A 15,675-nucleotide genomic window follows, 5' to 3' on the forward strand; every position below is an offset into this window, starting at 1 on the left:
TCCCCACAAGCAAGAAACAAGTTACTGTGCGCGCCCACATCTCTGTGGTCACATCAGTATCAGAAAATGCTTTGGAGAAACAATCAAAACAATAAAAATGCTTTGGAGAAACTCTAGAAACATTAAAAAATGCTTTGGAGAAACACTAAAAACGTTAAAGATGATTTGGAGAAACCCTAAAAACATTAAAAATGCTTTGGAGAAACACTAAAAACGTTAAAGATGATTTGGAGAAACACTAAAAACATTGTAAATGCTTTGGAGAAACGCTAAAAACAATAAAAATGCTTTGGAGAAACGCTAAAAACAACAAAAATGCTTTGGAGAATGCTAAAAACATTAAAAATAATTTGGAGAAACACTAAAAACATTATAAATGCTTTGGAGAAACACTAAAAACATTATAAATGCTTTGGTGAAACGCTAAAAACAATAAAAATGCTTTGGAGAAATGCTAAAAACATTAAAAATGCTTTGGAGAAACGCTAAAAACATTAAAAATGCTTTGGAGAAACACTAAAAACATTAAAAATGCTTTGGAGAAACACTAAAAACATTGAAAATGCTTTGGAGAAACACTAAAAACATTATAAATGCTTTGGAGAAACACTAAAAACATTAAAAATGCTTTGGAGAAACATTAAAAACATTAAAAATGCTTTGGAGAAACACTAAAAACATTAAAAATGCTTTGGAGAAACACTAAAAACATTATAAATGCTTTGGAGAAACGCTAAAAACATTAAAAATGTTTTGGAGAAACATTAAAAATGCTTTGGAGAAACGCTAAAAACATTAAAAATGCTTTGGAGAAACGCTAAAAACAATAAAATTGCTATGGAGAAATGCTAAAAACATTAAAAATGCTTTGGAGAAATGCTAAAAACATGAAAAATGCTTTAGAGAAACGCTAAAAGCATTAAAAATGCTTTGGAGAAACCCTGAAAAACATTAAAAATGCTTTAGAGAAAAGCTAAAAACATTAAAAATGCTTTGGAGGAATGGGGCGCTGTTGAGCAGTCAATGGAGTGAGACGTACTTTTTGTGGCTCCTGCCAACTTCTGATAAAATTGTTATTCAGTAGTGCAGTTTTTTTTTTTTTTTAAACTATTGTTTTTGGTTGCTCCTTTTCATCGACCTCCACAAGATTTTTTTTGTTTGTTTTTTGGATCGTTTTATGATGTGGGGGAGAGGAAAAAGCCGCACGATCCAGACGCAGCTGACGGCTCACGCACAGGCCTCGACGTCCGACCCGCCAGCTCAAGATGCCGAACCAGCCCCCGTTTTGGACGCTGCGACCCTGAAATTAGAGCTCCTGTCCTCCCTAAAAGAAGATATCGCTGGTATCATTAAGAAGGAGCTTCAAGAGGTTATCGGAGACGCTTTGGCCCCTCTTAGACTTGAGATGCAGTCCGTGAAATTGCAGATGGCAAGCGACAGCGCTGCTATCAATGCTAAGTTGGCTAAGCTAACAGCCACGTTGGGTGATATGGAGGGGGCCCTTACTGGATGTACAGATGATGTGGCTGCCATGAAACCAAGCATTGACCGCCTTACTGCCAGGGTTGCTATGCTTGAAGACAAGTGTGAAGACCTTGAATCAAGATCGCGATGCAATAATATAAGGATTATTCGTGTGGAGGAGGGCCCTGGCTCGTGCTCTCCCACCGCGGTGGCTGCGCTGCTGAAGGATGCATTCTCCCTGGATAAAGAACCGCTGGTGGACCGGTCTCATCGGACTCTTCAGCCTAAACCTAAGCCCGGGGACCGACCACGGGGCATTGTGTGCAGGCTTCACTACCACGGTGACTGTGTTGACATTTTACGACGGGCGCGTGAGCTTCAGCGGATCACGGTTGGAAATGTGACGCTGTCGGTGTTTCCAGACTACACCGCAAAGATAGCAAGGCTCGGGCGGCGTTCAACGAGGTCAGGCGGCAACTTCGAGGGGGTTAAATATGGACTGTTTCATCCGGCACGCGTTACCTACTAGGGGGCCTTCCAGCTGAGCGGCAGACTACTGAATAATTCATATGTCCGCAGGGTCTTTTGAAGTGCTATTACAGTTTTTCACAATTGTTTAAACACATTTATTGGAACATCAGACACAATGTGCACAACCTGAAACCCATTTTTCAGGTGGCTGAACCAATCCTGCTGAACTCCAAGCACATTCACTGCTCTAAACTCAAATTCCCATTCCATACCACACATTTCTCACAACACTACACACAATTCCCAATATCCTGCACACACTTCCTGAATTCCCTCTCTTGCTGTTCACACAGAACACACAGCCAATCACATTTCTAAACTCCAAAGGCGGTTGTGCAATATGCAATCAGCAATTTGCCATTGAATTCATATTCATTGATGAAGCGGGGTTCAACCTTGTAAAAAGAAGGCACCGAGGGAGGAATATCATCGGTCAGCGTGCCATCACAGAGGTCCCTGGCCAACGTGGAGGGAACATAACAATGTGTGCTGCCATCAATCACCACGGCGTCCTCCATCACCATGCCACCCTTGGCCCCTACAACACTGCACTTCTTCTAGCATTCCTGGACCAGCTCTACAATATCATTGTCCAGCCAGACCAGATGGAGGACACAGAGGTGGTCAGGTTCGTTGTTATCTGGGACAATGTCAGTTTCCACCGGGCTGCGCTGGTCTGTGAGTGGTTCAGGGTCCATCCAGAAGTTGATGTCCTATATCTCCCTCCATACTCTCCCTTCCTCAACCCAATTGAGGAGTTTTTCCCTGCCTGGAGATGGAAGGTAGAGAAATCCTCAGACACGGATCCCACTGCTGCAGGCCACGGAGGACGCATGTGGCGATGTCACTGCTGAGGCCTGTCAAGGCTTCATGCGGCATTGTAGGAGATTGTTCCCCCGCTGCTCGGCCAGGGAGAACATCGCCTGCGACGTGGACGAGGTCCTGTGGCCAGCCAGGGATGAATGGCAGGATGCAGCCTAATACTTTTGTTCTGTTTCTATTTTCTGTCAAGTTTTCATCCACAGCTTGCTGTGATGTCCAGTGGACTGCACATTTTGAGTCCAAATACTGTACTGTAAAAATATTATTTGTTGTTACAGTAAAGAATCGTGTGTTGTTTTCTATTTGAGTAGCCTATACATAAGAATACTATATGGTGATATATTCCATCCAACAGCTGAAGGTGAAACACTGAACATACAAATGCAGGATTCTACTGAGACATTCATATAGTGTTTTCCATTCATACTATAGTGTCTTCCATTCTGCACATCAGTGTTCACTTGGTGCTTAGAAATGTCTACTCAAATGATGTATGTGTTTGGCATTTGAGAAGGAAATACCATTTAGTGAAGAGTTAACACTGTTTTGAGGGTAGAGTGTGCTTTTGCAAGAGAAGTGTAGGATTTTGCATTTTGTGTGTGAGTTTTGTAATTTGTGTTTAGAGTTTTGAGAAAGTGAGGTAGTCTATCAGAAAATGTGTTTAAACAATTGTGAAAAACTGTATTACCATCTGGACAATTGTGGTTATTTGTGATATGCTGGAGGTGATTTAAGAAGTTGTGAGTTTAACTTTAACATTACCAGCAACTTTTCCCATTTTTGTTCAGATTGTTATACTGGTGCAATACAGTATGTAACTCTATTTTTGCACACACTTTTTTTTTTGGAAGTTGGCAGAGTCGATTTGTTTTTTCGTTGACTCTTTCCTCTTTGGGTGCTTGGCACTGCCTCCGAGTTGTTCCTAGTTTATTGTGAACAACCTTTAATGGGTATGTTTATCACTGCTGTCTCCGTCGTTTTTTGTTTGTGGGTAAATTGAGACTCTGGGTGTAATTTTGTTTGGATTTCTTTTGGGTGGGTGGTGTTTGTTTTTATTACCTCAGCTCACAACAGCGGTTCTGATTTTATTTTTATTTTGTAAATGACTAGTACCAATAAAGGCCCTGGTTCAACTCCATTAGGCGCATCTTTGAGATTCATCAGAGATTCATCAAGGGCATGGGTCACCCTGTCAAAAGATCAAAAGTTGTTTCTCACTTAAAGGGGACCTATTATGAAAAACACGTTTTTTCTTGTTTTAACATATTTAAAGTGGTCTCCCCTCACCCTGCCAGCAGAGGGGAGACGAAATCCCATGAATTTCTGCAAGGTCTGTTCCCCCCCACCCGACAGAATCCCCCAGTGTCACGTGATTTTTTTTGAGCCGATTAGAATCTGCGCCTATGGTGACGTCACCATAGGCGCAGAGGTTCGGCCTCCGCTGCTGAAACCACGCCCACAACCAGCTCTCTCCGCCGGCTCGAGCTCCGCCATTGTTCAGCAGCGGTGACTGTTTTCCACCGGTTTCAACAGCGAGGGAGAGTTAAAATGAGGTTTTGCATCGACATTTACCCTCATAAAAGGATCAGTTCCAACAGCACGGACCTGGCAACTGCACACGAGTCAGCGGGAAGTTCCTTTTTTTTTAATGTTATTTATATTTGTATGATCTTTGCATGGTCTAAGTATTTAGCTTAGCTCCGGAGCACCGGCGCCGCATACGGAGCTGCCGGAGCTGCTCACGGACCGGCCCGGCTCCAGTGTTCCCTAACGGAGCCACTCACTCGTTAGGTAAATTAGTAATACATTTTTTCTGTCTGGTTTCAGATCTTCCAAGCACCTGAAGCTGTTCAACGACACCTTCAGAAACGCACGGTCCTTCCTTGAGCCAGCAATAGTGCATACATGTTATTTATATACAACTCATATTTTATTTTTTTAACAATAAAGTTGCCATTTGTGAAAATTCACTGTTGTGATTTATTTACAGTTAACATGATTCATCTGTCTTGTAACATAAGAAATGATGAGAAATCTTCCTGTGTGAAGACGAGGTGACTAAAGGCTGATTTATGGTTCTGCGTTACACCAACGCAGAGCCTACGGCGTAGGGTACGCGTCGATTTAACGCAGAACCGTAAATCAGGCTTTAAGATCCGTTTACAGCGTGTAACTGAATGAGAGCGTCCGACTATCACGTCGAGCTGCGTGACATCGGACGCTCTCTGTCCACACTGAAACTGTTAAACTCGCGGCCAGTTAGGACAGTCTAATACAAACAAAACAAAGCCATGGAATAGATTTTTTCGCAGAAGCTTCTCGGATGGGACATGTTTTGTGTACGACGCAGCCGGCTGCTCTGGCCGGAGCGAGGCTTATTCTCCTCCCCTCCTACACGTCATTCAAGCAGCCAATCAGCGCAGAGCCTCACTATCATAGCCCCCGCCCTTAAAATGAAGCACAGAAAAAGGCTTTAGAAGCGGTAAAATTAGAGACAGGGCCCACAGGCTGGATTTCTGATTTATGTAGAAAAAACAAGCTTTAGATTGTTTTTAAGACATTCAAGGCCTGTTTAAAATATCCATTAAATGCCATAATATGTCCCCTTTAAAACAAGTAAAATCTTCCATAGTGTTCCTACAGGAGACCCATCTTCGGATAAAAGATCATTATCGGTTGCGCTGCTCATGGGTAAGCCAAGTTTTCCATTCTGAGTTTAACTCTGCAAGGGGTTGCTATTCTCATATATAAAAATGTACAATTCTCAGCTAGTAACATCATAGCACATAAAAACGGCAGGTATGTGATAGTTTCCGGGACTTTGATGCAGAAAAAGGTTCTCTTGTAGGAGTGCGGTGGATGTAGGCAGAGAAACGACGGAGATTAATTCCTCTTTGGAGAGCACTCCATTTAATTCAATTCACCAAGTTAGAAAACCAAAAAACAACCAAGCTAGACTGTCGCGCAGGAACAAACGTCAGCACCTCTGAGGTGTGTCTCTACTCTTAAAGTAGCACGTATAATTAAAGGAAATAAATATCCCTTGTAAAAGGAACAACAAGGCATGTAACCTGGGCGAGGTCGCCGTGAATTATAACTCTGCAAATTAACAATTGTCCTGTGTGTGTATATCCACCACACACGTCCCCCCAGAATTCACAAGAACAGGCCCAGCGAAACGACCAGGGACCCGTATGACCCTCCCAAAACTATTCCGAAGCTCCTGAGCAGGCGGAGGGGGTCGAGGCGGGGGGGTGGCAGCAGGCTGCTGACGGCGAGCAGGTGCCGGTTGGCAGTGTGGGGAGGCCAAAGGGGGCGGGACCAGCTCCCTGGGAGGCCTACCCGGGGGGCGGCCGCGCCGTGGTGCCTGAGCCACTTCCACTGGGCGGCCCAAATCTAGGTGGGCCGGTTTCAGACGGTCCACTGAGACGCGATCCATCCTGCCCCCGACGTCGATGACAAAAGTCTTATCACCAGTCTCCACAACCCGATAAGGTCCATCGTAAGGCAGTTGCAGGGGCCCCCGATGGGCATCGTGGCGGACGAAAACATACTCCGCAGCACGCAGGTCGGGGGGAATGTGCACCCGAGGCAGGCAGTGGTGTGAGGTCGGAACGGGCCGGAACACCTGAGCAGAGTCCAGCAAGGTACGGCGTTGGTCAGATGCAGACCAGGGGACCGTGGTGTGGGGAACAAAATCACCTGGGACCCTGAGGGTTTGGCCATAAACCAACTCCGCCGAGGAAGAGAGGAGGTCCTCTTTAGGCGCAGTTCTAATCCCCAGCATCACCCATGGCAGTCTATCCACCCAGCCGTCCTCCGTGAGAGAAGCCTTGAGGGCGGCCTTCATGTCCCTGTGAAAGCGTTCACACATGCCGTTGGCCTGCGGGTGGTATGCCGTAGTGCGGTGGAGAGCGACACCCAACTGACGAGCAACAGAAGTCCAGAGGTCGGAGGTGAACTGAGGGCCACGGTCTGAAGAGAGGTCAGAGGGGACCCCGAACCGGGCGACCCAGGAACCAATAAAGGCCCTGGCCACATCAGCTGAAGTCGTCGCAGACAGCGGGACAACTTCAGGCCAACGGGTGGTCCTGTCCACCATAGTCAGCAGGTGAGTAAATCCCCTGGAGGGTGGAAGGGGTCCCACCAAGTCAACATTGACATGATCGAACCGTCTTTCAGGAACCGCAAAATGCTCTACTGGGGCCTTAACATGGCGATGGACCTTAGCGCGCTGGCATGCCACACAGGTCCTGACCCAGTCGCGAATGTCCTTTTTCAGGCCGTGCCAGACAAACTTCGCAGCTACAAGCCGTTGAGACGGCTTACTGCCTGGGTGCGAGAGGCCATGTATGGCGTCGAAAACTCGCCGTCTCCAAATATGTGGCACCACAGGACGAGGGAGGGCCAGAGAGACGTCACAGAGCAGCGTTGCATCCTCACCGAACGGGACGTCCGCCAGCCGGAGGCCAGTGACTGCTGTCCTATACGACTGAACGTCGGGGTCGGAAGCCTGGTCCACAGCCATGCGGGTATAGTCTATTCCCAGGTGGACAGCGCCAATGAGCACCCGGGAGAGGCAGTCGGCCACAACATTGTCCTTGCCTGACACGTGTTGGATGTCTGTGGTGAATTCAGAGATGAAAGCCAGGTGGCGCTGCTGCCTGGCAGACCATGGTTCCGACACCTTGGCCATGGCAAAAATCAAAGGCTTGTGGTCCACAAAGGCAGTGAACGGGCGAGCCTCTAGCAGGAAACGGAAATGCCTGATGGCCAGATAAAGCGCGAGGAGCTCTCTATCAAAAGTACTGTAATTCTGCTCGCTGGAACGCAGTTGGCGGCTGAAAAAAGCAAGTGGTTGCCAAACACCATGAACAAACTGCTGGAGAACCGCACCGACAGCATAATCCGAGGCGTCCGTGGTCAGGGAAACGGGAGCGCCAGGCACGGGGTGAGCCAGCATGGTTGCACCAGCGAGGGCATCCTTTGTGGCAGAGAAAGCCTCCAACATTTCCGTCGACCAAGAAATGTCATGCTTTGGCGATTTTTTCCCTTTGAGAGCGCTGTACAGGGGGCGCATGAGGTTGGCAGCCCGAGGCACGAAACGGTGGTAAAAATTGACCATGCCACAGAACTCTTGCAGAGCCTGGACAGTGGGAGGCCGCGGAAGCTTCAGGACTGCTTCTACCTTCGACGGCAGCGGAATCGCCCCAGCGACGGTGATGTGGTGACCCAGGAAATCCAGTAATGGCAGTCCAAACTGGCATTTCGCTGGGTTGATAATCAAGCCGTGCTGCTGAAGGCGATTGAAGAGCAGACGCAGGTGTGACAAATGTTCGGCCTTGGACCTGCTGGCCACGAGGATATCGTCCAGGTAGACAAAAACGAACGACAAGTCACGCAACACAGTGTCCATCAAACGCTGAAAGGTCTGAGCAGCATTTTTCAGGCCAAACGGCATCCTCAGAAACTCAAAAAGCCCGAATGGGGTGATCACGGCCGTCTTAGGAATGTCCTGAGGCTGGACGGGGACCTGGTGATAACCTCGGACAAGGTCCACCTTGGAAAAAATGGACGCACCTGCCAGGTGGGCTGAGAAGTCGTGGATGTGAGGAATAGGGTAGCGGTCCGGCGTGGTGACTGCGTTAAGGCGCCGGTAGTCGCCACACGGGCGCCAACCACCATTGGACTTAGCCACCAAGTGCAGAGGAGAGGCCCAGGGGCTGTCGGACCGGCGGATGATGCCAAGCTGCTCCATGGAGTCAAACTCCGCCTTAGCTATAGCGAGCTTGTGTTCGTCTAGACGGCGGGACTTGGCGTGCACAGGCGGGCCATCAGTGGAGATGTAATGCAGCACGCCGTGTTTCGTGGAGGCGGACGAGAACGTAGGTGCGGTGATCTCCGGGAACTCCTCGAGGAGGTGCGAGAAGACATCAGCCGGTGAGAGGGCACTAGACAGCCTTGTAGGGGCGGCATCACTGTGTTCGCAGGGCAGGGAGCTGAAAGTCTCAGCGTGGACGAGGCGGCGGTTGCTCACATCTACCAAAAGTTTATTGGCCAAAAAGAAATCAGCACCCAAGAGGGGGGTGGACACCTTTGCTGACACAAAATCCCAGGTGAAACGCTGACCTGCCAAACACACCGTCACAGTGCGTGTGCCAAAGGTATGAATCGTGCTGCCGTTGGCGGCCACCAGGGGGGTACCGTGTGGCCCTGTGCTGATGTCCGTGGCAGATGCTGGCAGTGCACTAATGTGGGCGCCCGTGTCACAGAGAAAACGATGACCAGAGAGAGTGTCAGTGATAAACAGCAAGCCGCAGGTCTGGCCGACACCCATGGCTGCTAACAGGTGGCGGCCGGGGCGTTTCCCGATGCAGTGAAAGCACAGGGGGCTATGCACTTTCTGGCTCTGTTGCCAAACTTGGCATGATAAAAACATAATCCACCTGACTGCTTTGCACGTCGGGGCACAGCTGTAGTTGCAGAGATGGAGAAAGGCTGCTGCAAAATTGCATCACCGGCGGCACCTGAGGTAGAAGGGGGCGTGGCCGCAAAACATTTTTTCCCAGCGGAGAAAAACTTATCAGCCTCCCTGGCCAACTGGCGAAAATCAGTAATAGAAGAGTTAGCCAGAGCCAAACGAACCTGGTCAGGCAGCTGTTGCAGGAATATCTCCTGGAAAATGAAACAGGGCTGGTGGTCTCCCAGCAGAGCCAGCATGTGATCCATCCGCTCAGAAGGCTTGCTGTCGCCGAGAGCGGGGAGAGAGAGGAGCTGGCGCGCACGCTCGGATTCGGAGAGTCCAAAAGTGTCCAGCAAATGTGCCTTTAGAGTGGTGTATTTGTGCCGCGTCGGAGGACGTTCTAGCAGACTCACCACTCTCCCTGCAGTCGCGCTGGTGAGTGATGCCACGACATGATAAAACTTTATGTCATCCGCTGTAATTTCCTTAATGGCGAATTGAGCCTCAGCCTGTGCGAACCATGCGCTCGCGTTTTGTTCCCAAAAGTCGGGCAACTTCAGTGAAGCAGACATGTTCAGTAGTAATCTCTGGAAACGTCCGAGAGAAAAACGGGGTCACCAATGTAGGAGTGCGGTGGATGTAGGCAGAGAAACGACGGAGATTAATTCCTCTTTGGAGAGCACTCCATTTAATTCAATTCACCAAGTTAGAAAACCAAAAAACAACCAAGCTAGACTGTCGCGCAGGAACAAACGTCAGCACCTCTGAGGTGTGTCTCTACTCTTAAAGTAGCACGTATAATTAAAGGAAATAAATATCCCTTGTAAAAGGAACAACAAGGCATGTAACCTGGGCGAGGTCGCCGTGAATTATAACTCTGCAAATTAACAATTGTCCTGTGTGTGTATATCCACCACACTCTTAGTAAATGTATATGCCCCAAATATAGATGACGCAGATTTTGCGAACAAATTGCTAGGTAACCTACCGTGTTTGAATTCATGTTTACTAATTCTTGGGGGAGACCTAAACTGTGTTTTTGATCCATCACTAGATATATCTAATCCCCGTAATCTAAATAAATCTTTAATGTCTCAAACATTTTCTGATTTCATGACACAGAATGGCCTTGTTGATCCTTGCAGATTCCGCAACCCAACTAGTAAAAAATTCTCCTTTTTTTCTAAGGTTCATCACTCTTACTCCAGGATTGATTACTTTTTTATTGACTGTTCTCTGAATTCCTGTGTAGCTTCCTGTGATTATCAAAGTATTATAATATCTGATCATGCACCACTACTTTTAGATATTCAGTTGAGCACCCATAAACGTAATCTTCCTTCATGGAGGTTCAACTCTCTTCTTTTGGCAGATAAAGAGTTTTGTGATTTTATTTCTAACTCAATTGACGAGTTTTTATTGTTTAATAAAGATGATTCTACCTCATATTCATTACTTTGGGAGACACTTAAATCCTACCTCAGAGGGCAAATCATTTATAACACCGCACTTTCTAATAAGAGACGGTACTGAACTCACTTTAGCTATAAGCAACATAGATCAAAGATATGCCTCAAATCCTACACCAGAATTATTTAAACAGCGCATAGAGGTACAATCAGAAGTTGATCTAATTTCGACCTTTAAGAAGCTGAACAACTATTACTACAAAGTCGGGGTACTCATTATGAATTTGGAGATAAAGCGGGCCATCTTTTAGCTCATCAGCTGCGGCGTCAGGCGAACTCTCGCATTATTAGTAGTGTTCAGAATGCCCAGCGTATAATTACGACGGATCCTGGTGAAATTAATGCTGCATTCAGATCATTTTATTCTTCTCTATACACGTCGGAATTTCCAAAATATTCAGATAACATGTACAAATTTCTTAGGGACCTTTCAAATCCGGTAATCGACTCAGAGACAGCAATGGACCTACCGTAGATTCTCCACTCGGCCTGGCTGAAATAAATAATTCAATTAAAGCAATGCAATCAAACAAAGCACCTGGCCCAGATGGGTTCCCTATCGAATTCTATAAGAGGTTTATAGAGAAATTGTCGCCCTTGCTTTTAGCTACATTTAATGAATCATTAGAACGTGGTACCCTCCCTCCGACTTTAACGCAAGCCTCTATTGTTTTACTTCACAAAAAAGACAAAGATCCAACTCTATGTGGCTCCTATAGACCATTATCATTGCTTAATGCTGATGAGAAAGTGTTAGCTAAAGTAATTTCTTCCCATTTAGAGAAGGTTCTTCCCCTAATCATATCAGAAGAGCAGAATGGTTTTTGTCAAAGGTCGACAATTATTCTCTAATGTTCGTACCCTTTTAGATTTATACAAAAAAGCTGTCTGATTCACCAGAAATAGTCATATCGCTTGACGCCGAAAAAGCATTCGACAGGGTAGGGTGGGAGTATTTGTTTGCTGTTCTGAGGAAATTTGGATTCAATGAGAAATTTGTTACCTGGATTCGTCTCCTTTATACTTCTCCAAAAGCTAGAGTTCAAACAAATGATATTTTTTCTGATTATTTTCCTCTCGGACGTGGCACACGACAAGGCTGTCCACTATCGCCCCTGCTTTTTACTATTGCCATTGAGCCTTTTTCCATTGCGTTGCGCTCTCCTAATTTATTCAGTGGGATTGTCCGGAATGGAACCGAACACAAGCTATCGTTATATGCGGATGATTTGTTATTATATGTGTCAAGTCCAGTTAGTTCTATCCCCAACGTTTTGAACATTTTAAATATTTTCAGCTCCTTTTCCGGTTATAAATTAAATTTGGAGAAAAGCGAATGCGACTGCCTGTGGTCTTCAACAATCTGATATACCTTTTAAAGTTTGTCACTCGGGTTTCAAGTATCTTGGCGTAAATGTAACGCGCTCTTTCTCTGGCCTAGCTTCAGCAAACTTTTCCCCTCTCATTTCAAAAATAACTTCTGACGTTCAGCACTGGCGAAATCTGCCTCTTTCACTTCTGGGCAGGATTAATGTTATTAAAATGAATATCTTACCTAAATTTCTTTTCTCATTTCAGACAATCCCCCTTTTTCTGCCAAAATTTTTTTTTGATTCTATAGATAAGATTATAACTGGCTTCATTTGGAATGGGAAACCGCCTAGAGTTCGTAAAAAATTATTGCAAAGATGCAGACTCAGTGGGGGACTAGCACCGCCTGATTTTCATTTCCATTCCCAGAACCGGGACCAAAACCCACGGTGAGGCTGCATTCAGCCCTTATGGCCCTTATTTATGGAACAGCCTGCCAGAGAACCTCAGGGCAGCAGAGAACGTTGATATTTTTAAAAAGAGGCTCAAGACACACCTTTTTAGGTTGGCTTTTATCTGATCTCATTTACCTAGTCTTTTCATCTATTTATTGTGTTTATTTATTTAGCTCTTTTATTATCTTTAAACCGTACCCATTTTTAATGACTTTCATTTTATTCTATGTTTTGTATAGATTTCTCTAAACATTTTATACTTTTAGGCATTTTTTATTTTATTTTCATCTTTTAGTTTTTAGCTCCAGTGTTTCCTCAGGGGGGTCGTCCACACTGGGAGGTGTGCCTGCTCTGCCCATGGGGGTGTCGTCATGGGGGTACCTCAGGCCTGGGTGGCTGGGGGTGGGACCCCACCTTCTGTGTGAGGTCTGCCCTGGTCTGTCCGGGTTGGGGGGGTCTCTGTGGCGATGCTCTTTGTGGTCATGGTCGGTGATGCCTCTCGGTGTGGACGGCCACCCATAGGTAGTGTTTTCCTCACCTGGATCGTTAGTGCTAAGCCATGTCACCAGTCCACTTTCTGTGTGTCTGTGTGTGTGTGTGTCTGTGTGTGTGTGTGTGTGTGTGTGTGTGTGTGTGTGTGTGTGTGTGTGTGTGTGTGTGTGTGTGTGTGTGTGTGTGTGTGTGTGTGTGTGTGTGTGTGTGAGTGAGTGTGTGTGTACGCGTGGGGGGTGGGGGGTGGGGGGTGGGGTCGTATGGGATGTTTTAAATTGTGTTTTCTGATTGTCATTTTATCCTGCATGTAAAGCACCATGTGTTGCAATTTTTAAATGTATGATATGGTGCTATATAAATAAATAAAGTTTAAAGGTATTGTGACATGAAAAACACATTTTTCTTGATTTTTTTGTGTTTTGTTGGGTGTCTTGACATCAATTACACCCAAAAAACAACGAACTTTTAACATTCAGTGTATTGTGTGCTTTCTGGGATTTTCCGCATAACTGTGCAAAAACGGCGCACCTGGTTTGGTGGCGGGCCGTGACGTCAGGGCCCGCTAAATCACCGCCCCCTCCACCCAGCTCCTGCCTCCTCTCCTCTCCAGCGCACCATAAAGGCTGATTTATGGTTCCGCGTTACACCGACGCAGAGCTTACGGCGTAGGGTTACGCGGCGACGCGCAACGTACGCTGAACCCTACGGCGTAGGCTCTGCGTCGATTTAACGCGGAACCATAAATCAGGCTTCACACGGAGCTGTTTGTTATGTTCTATAACATGGTCACACTGTGATACATGGGTTTGCTGTATGTTGTTAAATAGTGGTTACGGTCCTTTAAGAGACTGTGTGATTATTCTGGGATGCGACGTGACGTTTATGCGCGTATTGTAAACAAGGAAGTGTTTTATCTACACGTGAGACTGAAGTAAAATAAGCAGTGTATGTTCTGAAGCAACACGTGTGCGTGTCAGTTTTTCACACACAACATTTGGCGACAAGGATGGCTGGATTTAGCCTTCCCCCACCCGAAGTGTTTCTCGCGGTGCCCGGGGAACCCGCAGTGCCATGGACACGGTGGCTGACAGGTTTTAATGCCTATGTTGACGCACTCGGATTCTCCGACAGAGAGCTTCCCGACAAGCGGAAGACCGCTCTCCTCGTCCACTGCCTCGGTACCGAGGGCCAGCGTGTTCTTGGAGCGCTCGGCTCAGCAACAACTTTCGAGAATACAGTCAAGCTGCTGACGGACCATTTCTCTGGGAAACAACGTGTCCTGATACGGCGGTACAGACTCAGGAAGCGCCACCAACGGCCTGGTGAGTCCATACAGACTTTTGTAGCTGATCTGCGTGAGCTGGCACGAGCCTGTGAGTACGGAGCATTGCATGACCAGCTGATCAGGGACCAGCTGATAGAAGGCACGTCATGTGACAAGACACGGGAAAAACTGCTTATGGAAGCTGATGATTTGACACTGACTGATGCAATCAAAATAGCGTTGCAAGTGGAATGTGCTCTAGAATGCTCTACTCTGCTGACCAGCCCTGCTCACCACACAGCGTTAGCGCAACAGCTGCAGCGTGCAGAAACGTCACAGTTTTCCCCGCCCACTGATGGTGACGACAGCCTGCCTGTGCAACAAATGAATAGACAGCGCCCCACTGTGGGCTCCAGACGCAATTGCGGCAACTGTGGATCCAGTTCTCATGCTACAAGAGCATCACAGTGCCCTGCCCGTGGACAGGTTTGCAGAAACTGTTCTAAATTAAACCACTTTGCTAAAGTCTGTCGTTCAGCTCCAACCAATGAAGCACAGCAGCACAGGCTTCCCCAGTCCACTTCAGGATACACAGAAATTAGTAATATCCGTTCTGCACGAGTGTCATTCAAAACTTGCACAGTGCAGCTGGGGGAGGTGAGCGTGCCACTCATCCTGGACACTGCGGCTGCAGCGTCGCTCCTCAATTTGGCCACATACAGGAAATTCTTTTCCCGCATGCCACTGGGACCCCCATCCACAAGCTTGCGGGGATATGCAAATTCTGCCATTGAGATTGTGGGCACAATTGACCTGCCTGTCCGTTATGGTACGACGCACCTTCCCTCCTTCCCTTTTCATGTGGCACAGCGGGGAACCAACCTTCTTGGCCTCGACCTCTTCATTGCACTGGGCTTCTCTCTGATGGACAATAGTGGAAGAGCTATAATGCAGGTCTCCTCAACGATGCACCAGCAGTGGCCAGCGCTGTTCGACGGCCTGGGCTGCTTGACAGCATTCACTCATCGGCCCCTGGTTGACCCTGCCGTGACACCAGTTATGCAGCCCCTCAGGCGCCTGCCACTCACCTTCCGGGAGGGCGTCACTGCAGAGCTCACCTCCCTGCTAGAAGAGGGCATCATCGAGCCAATAAATGCAGCACCTTGGATCTCAAACCTGGTGGTCGCACAGAAAAAGTCAGGGGGCCTCCGGGTCTGTGTGGATTTGCGACAGGTCAACAAAGCTATCATTCCGGATAAATATCCTTTACCTACAGCTGAGGAGCTCACCTCTCTTTTCCATGGGTCAACGGTCTTCACGAAGTTGGATCTACGCCAGGGCTACCTGCAAGTTCCCCTTCACCCGGCCAGCCGGGACCTGACAGCATTTGTGACACACGCTGGG

The sequence above is a fragment of the Cololabis saira genome, chromosome 7 (genome assembly GCF_033807715.1).
Source record: "Cololabis saira isolate AMF1-May2022 chromosome 7, fColSai1.1, whole genome shotgun sequence".
Taxonomy (NCBI): Eukaryota; Metazoa; Chordata; class Actinopteri; order Beloniformes; family Belonidae; genus Cololabis; species Cololabis saira.